We start from the raw sequence: 11,256 nt of genomic DNA, 5'->3' as shown, positions 1-11,256 counted from the left end.
TTGCACACACACTCCTTGGATGGCAAATCACAACCTCCAGCCCTGATTTCTCTTCTAGTGCCACCATCAGGCTGATTTTTGGACACTGCTCCTTCAGATTTTGGCCTAAAATCATGCAAAACGGTAAACATCTCTAAAGTCATGTCATCAACATGGATCTGTCCCATTTCCCATATTCCCTCCTGATTGGCAATATGATTGCCTTCTAAGGTTTGTGTATGCGACGTGACGGTCGCTTATCTCCTGATTAGGGAGTCTTACTGGTTATTACATATTATTAGCCTACTTGTATATTTTGGATAAAGCTCTCGATGAATCATCATCATTGGCCCAAGCTTAAATTCATCAAAAACATCATGTCAGCCTTGACAACACATACCGTATATTAATTTACAAACTGAACCTTGTCGCTCCTTTCCATTCTCTTATCTACAGAATGGAAAACAGAACGAGGTGCCAGTTGCTGAATCAATCTGTCATTCATGGGTGACTCCACCAGAAGAAAAATGTGTACCGGTGCCTTCTATGCATGATCCAACTGCTGTCCCACATACCTTCCTATGCCGTCATCTAGGGTTCACTTGCGCTCCATCCACAAAATCTCTTTAAAGAGGGGGGAAAAAACATCACTGTCTTCCACCTGGTTTGAGCCAACACTCAATGCTTTCGTGAATGGTTTCTCACCCGCCATGCGTGACAGGAAATTACACCTCCTTGGCACGAGCCGTGAAATCTCTGAGAGTTGAAATGACGGGGTTTGTCAATGAAAGATCAGAGGGAATGAAATTAAAATAACATTGCTATTATTTTCTCCTCTGTGCTCTTTGTGATGTGCTGGGGAAGGCTTTCAGACTCAATATTAATAAGGATAATAACCCAACTAGCCGAGAATCAACTGTCACAGTATAATGTTGATCAGCAAAACGAATGGAACCTGGAGGCCAAAATCATTGCGTACTTTATTCTTATATTTTTTATAAAAGATATATATAACTTTTAGCAATCCACCATTTGTTTGTACAGTGTAGGCCTAGTCACGTCTTTGTTGCTGTGCGTCGTACACTTATTATTAATTTACAAATGCACCTATCCTATTGATTTATTTTGATATTGTATACTTATTTGATATCATTTGACACTCTCACAGCTTATCACTTGTGAGCACTGACAAGTGTGTTTGTTGGAGCGCCCAGCCAAGGCACCATTGGCGGGCATTCTGCGGTGGTGGGCAAGTGTTTTAATTAAACCCTATACTTCATTGACCAGGGGTCTGTACTTCTTTTCACTCCTTTTCTCCTTTTTTACTACTACACGAAATCTATCCGATCAACAAACTCACATAGCAAAGCAAAGCGTTACTTACTCTCTTTTTTTGCCACATGTCTGCCTCTACATGTGGTATCTGCTGTACACCTGGTTATGAGGACAAATGAAAACTTGTTTGACAGCCGCAGCTTGATGTGTCCCTGAGGCTGGCGGCTTATCAACATGTGGCAAACCATTTATTTGCTCCTGAATTAGCTTTGGTTTGTGCTGTGTGACCGGCTACCATCAATAATCCAATACTCTGCCTGGGGCAGAGGAGTTTCACATTTTAATCTGACGCCGATAGACAAGGTAAAACGACTGTCTGTTTCGACGCTGTTTGTCTTTGGCTCTGTGCTGAATTCAGCTGCACTCTGAAGTCTATGGTTTATTCACCTGTTCACTTCCCACCAAACAACAGGAAATGATGTCACCTGGCGCGCTGAGGGAGGAGGAATGAGGGAAACTGCACGGCAACAGTAGTCTCACGTGGCCGGAATAGAAATGATGAGTGCGAGATAAAGCGGATGTGACGCAACCGCTCCTTTGGTGCAGTAGCAATAACAAGTCCTACTGGAAGCGTTATGTCTCCTTCCTTTATTTTTGGGGGCATTATTTCGTCTTTCTCTGGTGTTGTTGGTGTTACCTCCATGATGTTTTCAAACGTTTTCTTAAACTACACTCATAACAAGAATAGGCCGCTCGAATGACTTTGTCTGAGCTATTGTGTTTCTGTTATGTTTCCAATGGGACCACAGTTCAGTGCAGCAGTGGCTACTTCCGATACTCGCCGTTCGGGAGCTTCCGTTCCAGACTCTATATAGCATTCGGAGATTGTGGAATAGTTGTCTGGCTACGCGAGACTACGGCAACAGTAGAGATGGGATGTATGGCTCTTTGAAGTGAGCTGGATCTCTGGGATCCGTTCCTTTCAAAGAGCCGTTCAAAAGACTGGCTCATTTTAGTTAGGCTACTTTTTAGATTTTTATTATAATTAGAAATCACTTCAACCGTATATACATTTGAAAATAGCCGATCTTTGCGTTGCGACGCATTGTGAGCTTGTAGATCTGCTATTTTCAAATTATCTTTCTACATTTTATTCATTAGAAAACTTGTGAAATGGGACATTCTGCATAATGAGTACTTTCTACTCTTGGTACTTTAAGTGTGTCAGAGTATTTCCACATTGCAGTATTGATACTTTTACTCAAGTAAAGACTTTACTCCCCCTCCTCAAAAAAAAAAGAATGGCCCCCCATACTGCGAACCGGATCCTATCGTTCATTTCAAAGAGCCGTTCAAAAGACTCGATTCGTTCGCGAACGTCCCAACTCTAGGCAACACTGGCTGATAGGAGGCAGATAAAGGGACATGTTTAACCACAGTTCCAGTAATTTTTGTTGTTGTTTCTGGCTTAGCTTTGGAAGAAATGTGTTGAAAGGAATGACAAGATGATCAATTCCTCTGTTAACCTTGATATGGTCCAATCAAAATACCAAGAAATTGTTATAGCCTACTGAGCATGTTGTTTTGAGACATTCACATATTTCACGCCTCTACAATTGTGTTCCATTTGTTGAACTTTGGAAGCCTTCGTAACTTTGTGTCAGTTGATGAAGGTGTACACAGACTGTGCCAGATTATACCCCATCTTATCCTCATTACACAGTCAAATCCAGAGTATAAATGTGCAGTAACTCTGAGAGATGCTCTCTGGTCAATGTGTAGGGCATTAACGACTTGTGATTTTTGCAAGTCGACTCGACTCAGTAAAACGTTGAGTTGAAGTCGACTTTATCGTTTGATGACGTCATCATATACGACCCCCCAATTATTTTGTGGGGTCCCCAGATGATTAACTTAACTCATATAGTGCCAATCCCGCGAAGACTCGTGAAATGTAATAGAGTATCCGCAGTGCCAATCCCGAGTATACTCGTGAAAAGTAATATATTACTGTAACGGCGGATACTTTACCGAGAAGAATGGCCGGAGGTCCGGAGACGAAATCCGTCGCTGATTTCGCATCATCACGGCTCCACGAGCACAAAATAGTCCCATCCATAACATTGAGGTGGACGGCCGATCTCATCTTTAATGTCCATTATCTCAAAACTACACTTTAGAAGCTAGGATGGAGGCAGATGCTCGCTTATGTTACACATGTATAAAAGCTCCCGGTCCGCCATTACACAACTCCACGTGGACAAGGATCGGTTCCGGCGCAGGACCCGATGACGTCAGACCGGAAGTGATTGCGCTGTGGACTTCTGGCCTTCAAAATAAGATACCGGCGGTGATGCCAGCCTGAAGGTGGCATCGTGGACTTTATAATCCGTTAATTTAGTGGGCACTAAATGAGTTTAATGTGAAACATTGTTTTCTCACTCAACTGTTAACAAACCAAAATAAAGTTTAAGTGTATAGAGGGTATCTTCACATTTCTAAAGTGCCAATTTAAGGACTTTTTAAAACCTCTAAAATGGCAAATTAAACATTGTCCAAATTGTCAAATATATAGAGGCAGAAATTGTGAAAATAGCCGATCTACATGCTCACAACGCCTCGTTTCAACTTCGACTTTCTCTGGTGGCAATCGACTTGTGTAATGAAGTCGACTATGTCGACGTTTTCGTTAATGCCCTAATGTGTACACGATCACAGTTAAATCAGCAGTCAGGATTTTACGAGCTCTATGCTTCGGTTGCTTCTCAAAAACATGCAGGTGAACTGTCTGCAACCCTGCTGCTCTGCAGTCACAGCTGACTCAGTAGTAAAACGACGACGCAGTTCAAAGGAGTTGTCAGGGCAGACACTGATGAAGCCTGCTCCTCCGGACCCAGCCAGGTTGTTTTGGAAAATGGTTTGAGGGAACTCGTTCACCGAGCACCTTGCGGAGGTTTTCCACCACATCACAACAAGCAGGTGACCGTCTGGGGCCTGTCAGGACGCCACGCCCTCTTGCAAACGCCTTTCAACACTATATGCTCTCTCAATGCTTCAGGCGAAATTCTTTCATCTTGAAAATATCGCATATAACCATTCTTAACTCAGTCAGCAGCAAGATGCTGAAAAACCATTTCATGCTTTTGTTTCAAGTATAGGCCGAACTACAATGCACGTTTTATCCTAAAAAGTCCATTGAAAGGTTGCAGCTTATTCAGAGCTCTGCTACTAGACTGCTAGCAAAAACAAAAATGGGAGAACACATCACTCCATTCTTAGCTAGAATAGACTGGTTCCCTGTTTCTTCCAGAATCTATTTTAAACTCCTTCTACTTGCGTATATACAGCAGCTATCAAGCGGTTAGGGCCGGCATCAGGGGCGTGCAGAGAATGTTAGAGAGGCAGGGGCTGACATTTCTAAAAGGGCCTTTTGGCTGAAAATATCAAAAATAGCAGACCTCCAAGCTCACAACACGCATTGTGAGTTTGGAGGTCGGCTATTTTCGATGCTTAATTTTTACACAGAGAGGGCCTTTCAACATAAGATGCTGTATTCAAGTTCAGGAGAGTTTGGGCAAGGCAATTCTCTTGAATGCTGCCTTCAGGGCATTTGCATTTCTTTCACCAAAGTAAAAACATGCATTCATGGTCTGGAGAGGGCACTTTTTTACAGATGGATAAAAGGGCAGGGGCTCAAGCCCTCTTTGATGTCTATGTGTGCACATGCCTGGCCGGCCTACAGGCATTTAGTCCTTCACAACATAAGCCCTTAGAATTAGATCATCTGCTGCGGGCTTGATAGATAGTGTATAAAACGCTACCCAAAACAAAATTGGAGATGTAACCTTGTCCTTCTCCAATTACGCTCCCAAGCTATGGAACACTTCACCTAAAGAGATTATAGGCATGCAGGCTTTCTCACCATTTGGAAGGCATTTTATCTTCTTTTCATTTCAACTTTCATATTGATCGATTTTGTGCTTTAACAATTTTATCTCTGCTTTATTTCCAACCAGAAAAGCTGTGGACATGTCTAAGCTTCTCTACACTTTCATCCCTCTCTCTCATTCTGCTGATGCCAAAGCCACGGCAGAGAGAGAGAGAGAGAGAGAGAGAGAGAGAGAGAGAGAGAGAGAGAGAGAGAGAGAGAGAGAGAGAGAGAGATGCAGATTAGAGGGAAATTAAGGGAAGAACTTCCTCACGTCCATCCTATGAGGTGCCCTTGAGTACCAGGAGTGCTTCCTCTCAGGTTATGTTGCCGGGGGCGACGGCAGGCATGGTCCAGGTGTGTCGACTGACCTTGACCAGTAGAAGAAGGACCCTCCTGGCCCCAAATCAACATATTCCATCAAACGTTTGTACTGTCGTATGTTGGCCCGCTCGTTTGCCAAGAAAAAACAAGAGATATAGGACACTGAGGTATGAACTTACACATTGAAGTGTTGCACCTTTTGGACAACAAGTGATTGTAAAACTAGTAATGAGGTTGTTTGTGTATATGTAGTGTACTTACTGTATGTCGCTCTGTCTGCAATGAATCAGATCGCAATGCAAGGCCATGAACCTTTATTTATTAGATCTCTAACTCAATCGGACATATGGTGGTCAAAGAAGGTCATTCAATACCATAATCTTTGATTATTTATTGTCAGGGTTTTTCTTTTTTTCTTTTTATTTTGCCAACAACTTTCCAGAAGCCGCTGCATTTGAACAATATTTCATTATGTGGCGCTTTGTAATATATATTATATTATGCGGCCTGTTTGAGATTCTTGAGATTCTTTTTTCTTTCCCTCTCTTACACAGACCCAGCGATTAACAAGCTCACTCTGTGCCAGGGAGCAACTTTCATTATTAATGGAAACTATTTTCAATGAGTCAGAGTGAGCGAGGGAACAGAAAATGGCTGCTGGGTGTGCCATACTCTGGGGCTAAGGACCACCCCACCCTTACGGCCCACCAGCCCAGCTAATCCAACCCAATGAGTTATACTTATATATAGTTGCTTGTGGGTGAAAAAATACAGCATTCTTTATTTCAATGTAAAACTAAAAGACAATATCTTACAAAATGCAGGATGATAGCTATAGGTACACACACTTAAATACATTGTCCAATGTACATAATGACATTATCTACATTCACATTCTCACATGCGCATTCACATACGAGTGCGCGCACACATACACATCCCATATCTGTCCATTATATTAGTCAAACTGAGGTGTGTGGTGACAGTCCTGGAATATGCTCTCTTCACCTGAGAGAGCATGTCTCCCAATCAGACAGGCATGCTCGCACGCATGCACGCACACACACACACACACACACACACACACACACACACACACACACACACACACACACACACACACTTGGCACTGGGAGAATCCTGTTTCGTACAAACACACACAAATACATGCACAGACAACAACTGACCAGGTGCATACATGCATCTTTGATTGCAGAGGAAAGTAATGATTGCCAAACTTGCACACACACACACACACACACACACACACACACACACACACACACACACACACACACACACACCAAACGTGCTTGTACACATACCGTAAGCACATTTGTATACACACACACACACACACACACACACACACACACACACACACACACACACACACACACACACACACACACACACACACACACTCAAAATATTTAGTTCCAGGGACCCCCCAGAATCAAAATTTGAGTAACAAATGTTCACTTAAAAACACATACCGGTATATTCAAAGATTTGCACACATTTTCACAACTTTTCAAAAATACAGTGCGGCACCAAGTGCCGCGCTGCGAGCTTGTAGATCTGCTATTTTTCAATAGTTAAAGTATAAAATAATTAAGGCCCCTCCACCTTGGGCCCTTGTAACTCAGTCCCACTTTTCCCCCCTGTATGCACATTACACACACACTACATGTCTACAGACACGGGTGATGAGGCTCTCTGACGAGGCCCCTTGACAGGAAGTCCTTGTGCACTGTTGTTGCGCTGATATCATTGTTCCCCCTGGAAACGTTCAACAAGAATGTGTTTGTTCCTGGTTAAATCAGAGGAAACTTTCCACATCGTTCCACATTAGGTCTCCCTAGATGGGAGGTCCTGGAATGTGGCTGCTTGCTTGGTGAATTCATTTAAAGTTAACAGGAGCAACAGAAAGGCTTGCAGGTCAGTGGCAGGTCAGCCGTGAGAGGCTGGCAATTTTAATTGAACCAATTATGATAAAGAATCATTGGCCCCCTCATTCACGTGGGACATGGGAACGCACAGGTTTTTGAGCGGTGGTCACACCGTCTCCATAGCGTGGCCGTGTGTGTATCCGTGTGTGTCTGTCTGTCTGTCTGTCTGTCTGTCTGTCTGTCTGTCTGTCTGTCTGTAGCCTGAGGTGTATGTAGCCTCAGTACCTCTGGGTGACCAGAGAGGTGCTGTTGAGTCTAGCTTACCCTGAGCATCAACTGCAACCAGTTGGGGCCTGAGTGATCAAGTATGGCTCACACTCTCTCTCTCTCTCACGCACACACACACACACCCCCCCCCCCCCCCACACACACACACACACACTCCAGCTGGGTGAGCAACGCACACACGCACGCACACACACACACCTCTGTGAGCAACACACACACACACACACACACACACACACACGCACACACACGCACGCACGCACACACACCCCCACCCCCACACACGTGCAGGCACCACCGCTCACTTCAAACTTGGGTTTGATTTTTACTTATGAATGAAACTGCACCTTTCCACGAACAGAGCCTGATCAATAGTTTGTTGTCTGTGACCACACAATAACCTAACAAGTCTGATGAGGATACAGTTTGGAATGAAATCTAGATGTGTCCAGGTCCATTCCCCATTCCAACCTAGGTCAGTGCATAGGATATGTTAATCCAAAAGTCTGATTTCCCCTCAGTAAATTATTCAATAAAGCTCTGGTCCATAATCTATTGATATCAGCATTCCAGTATGCCCTGGATTCCAGCATCACCTTTTTACCTGCAGCAAAGGTGAGCAATTCAGTAGGAAAGGCTTATATAATATCCTTTCTCTGTTTTATGAGTCTATAGCTTAATTCATGCTCTGTAGTATGATTTGAGAGTCTTTATAAAAACAAGAAATCAAGAACGTAATAATATTTTGAGGTCCAGTGCGACCAGATCTCTGTTTAATCTGCGTTTGGCCCACACTGAGCACACAGCACAAACAACCATCCCCTCAACCAGCCTGCATCCTCCCCCAGTCCAGGTAATGAATGCAGTGACATGAGCTGACCTTGTGACCTAAACTGACACCTAAAGCCTGATAGCATAGCAGATCTACAAACTTTGTGAGCTTGTACAGTAGATGATAGATCAGCTCTTTTAATTCACACATGCATGGCTAACACAGTCGCATCCCGTTCACTTCCATTCTATGACGCCTGTTTGTGGGCTCTGACAGGAATAAGTCATTGTTTGAATCATCTGGTGGTCACATTATGGTAATAGAGCAAAGCTATAATGGGAACAATGGAGAAGCAGGTGTATTGTACATCAGTCAAGGCTATAGCACACAGTAACTACTTTATACATAATACATAATATCTTACATAATACTGTATCTCCCATGTGCTCAGAATAGTGAAACTGACCTGAAAAAATGCCTGTTCTAGAAAACGAGAACTTCAAATAAATCAATTCAAATAAGAACTTCCTCTGTAGCCTATACTGCCTCTGAACGGCAGTGAACCACATACCTGTATATCGACATAGATATTTAGCCCCAATAATAAGCAACTTCATCTTTTAAGTTCATTTGATTAGGTTAATCAAATAAACGAGAAGCAGGTATTCGAAGAAAATCTAAAATCTATATCAGAAATTTGACTAATTCGATTAGTCTGATTAACCACTAATACTCAACACTGTATTAAACTCAGATTGTCAGCTTGTAAATCTGCTATTTTCACTATAATAAATTAATCATAATCGATGCAAAACAAAAGTTGCATGAAATATATGATCAGTAGACTGCCCCGATTTTGGGGTTTAAAAAAAGGTCAACAACAGTTGTTGGTGTGGGCAGTGTTTGCATGTCCATGTGCATTTTTATTGTCATTTATACTCAACTAAATGTGATTTTAAATTCCATTTTGTTTGTCTTACATGGGCAAGATCACAGTGCTTAATTTGAGGGGGAACATGTTCCCCCACCTCTTTGATTGGATCCGGCACCTATTTGATTGGATCCGATGGATCCGGCACCTATTTGATTGGATCCGATGGATCCGGCACCTATTTGATTGGATCCGATGGATCCAGCACCTATTTGATTGGATCCGATGGATCCAGCAGACCAGCACCTATTTGATTGGATCCGATGGATCCAGCACCTATTTGATTGGATCCGGGTCCTTCCCTGTCAATCAAAATAGTGCTGTTTGGTCATTTATGTTTCCATCCTTCCAAATAAAGACCTCTTTGGCTGCAGCATTTTTCTTTACTTTTTATTTTTATGTTTTTGTTCAATTTCTTGTAATTCTTATGATGTGGTGCTTCATAGGTGACAGTGAAACACAATAGACAAGCTATATGCACACATACATGGTGTCATAGAATTTTGTTATCATTCCAAATTGATAGATCGACTACTAGTGTTCTGATGGGCCACATGTTGCCCAATGTTGCTGCTAATGTTATACTGGGTGCTAAATTGAGGTCAAAAAGATATAAAAAAAAAAGAAAACTGTAGTTTACATACACAGTTCGCACACGCTTAGGCTGGGATCAGGCACCTATTCATTGACAAATTAAGCACTGGGCAAGACCATTCATGCAGGTCAACATGTATACTAGGCTACATGGGTTGAATTTGCAAGTGATCAACTTTCTGACAGGTATTTTCCGTCCAGTCATGGGTTGGTTTCAGGTTCTCCGATTTATAGTGTTGTTGCAACAACATGCATTACTTTGCCACTGTGAAACATCCCTGTAGTGAACCAGGTAAATGTGTGTGTCTCACAGGTCCTGATCCAAGGATCCAATGGGTGAGTTTCAGATAAGATGTAGATAAATATGGTATGTGACAGGAGTTTACAGTCATGAGAGATGCTGTAATGTTTCATGTTAGATGGTGTTGTGACTGTATGCCTGCTGTGTTTGCTCTGTGGGTGTGTGGGTGAGGAGGGGCTTGTGAGTGAGGGTGTGTCTGTGAGAGTGTGTGGACAGATTTGAATGTTTGTGTGTCTGCGTGCGTGCGTGTGAGCGTGACTGCACATGCGTGTGTGTGTGCACGTGCGTGTGTGTGTGTGTGTGTGTGTGTGTGTGTGTGTGTGTGTGTGTGTGTGTGTGACTGTGTGTGTGTGTGTGTGTGTGTGTGTGTGTGTGTTTGACGCACAATCACCTCTTCATTTGCATCATATTTAAATATTACAAATGTTTTACATTTTGAGTACACAAAAGATTGTCTCCACCGTTTGGTCTGGCTATAATACAGTGGTTCCCAAACCTTTTAGCAGTGAATGTGACCCAAAAGTCACAGGCAAAATTTGACATTAGCTCTTGACCCAAACTAGTGAAAACAGCAGATCTGCAAGATCACAATGCGTAGCTTCACTGTGTTGTGATTTTGTAGATCACCTATTCTCACTACTTCTTAAAAATTTGTTTTATAATTTGGGTAATTTCTTTGATTTTTATTTTATTTATTAATGAAATTACTATTATATTATATCTATTTTATTTTTTCATGAAAATTGGGGAAAGTTTTTTTTAAATGTTTTGAAATAATAATAATTAAAAACAAAATGCAGGAAACAAAAAATTAAGGGACCAATAAAAATGTGTCCGCGACCTACAAATGGGTCCCGACCCACTGTTTGGAAACCAGTGGATAAACACACACACGTGCGTGCACGCTCACTGTGACACCCCAGCAGCCCCCTGGCACATGCTCGTCTGTCAGAGAGCTGCTTGTGTGTGTTA

The sequence above is a fragment of the Nannobrachium achirus genome (genome assembly GCF_963921795.1).
Source record: "Nannobrachium achirus genome assembly, chromosome: 11".
In the NCBI taxonomy this organism is placed as follows: domain Eukaryota; kingdom Metazoa; phylum Chordata; class Actinopteri; order Myctophiformes; family Myctophidae; genus Nannobrachium; species Nannobrachium achirus.
This window is presented reverse-complemented; position numbering follows the sequence as displayed.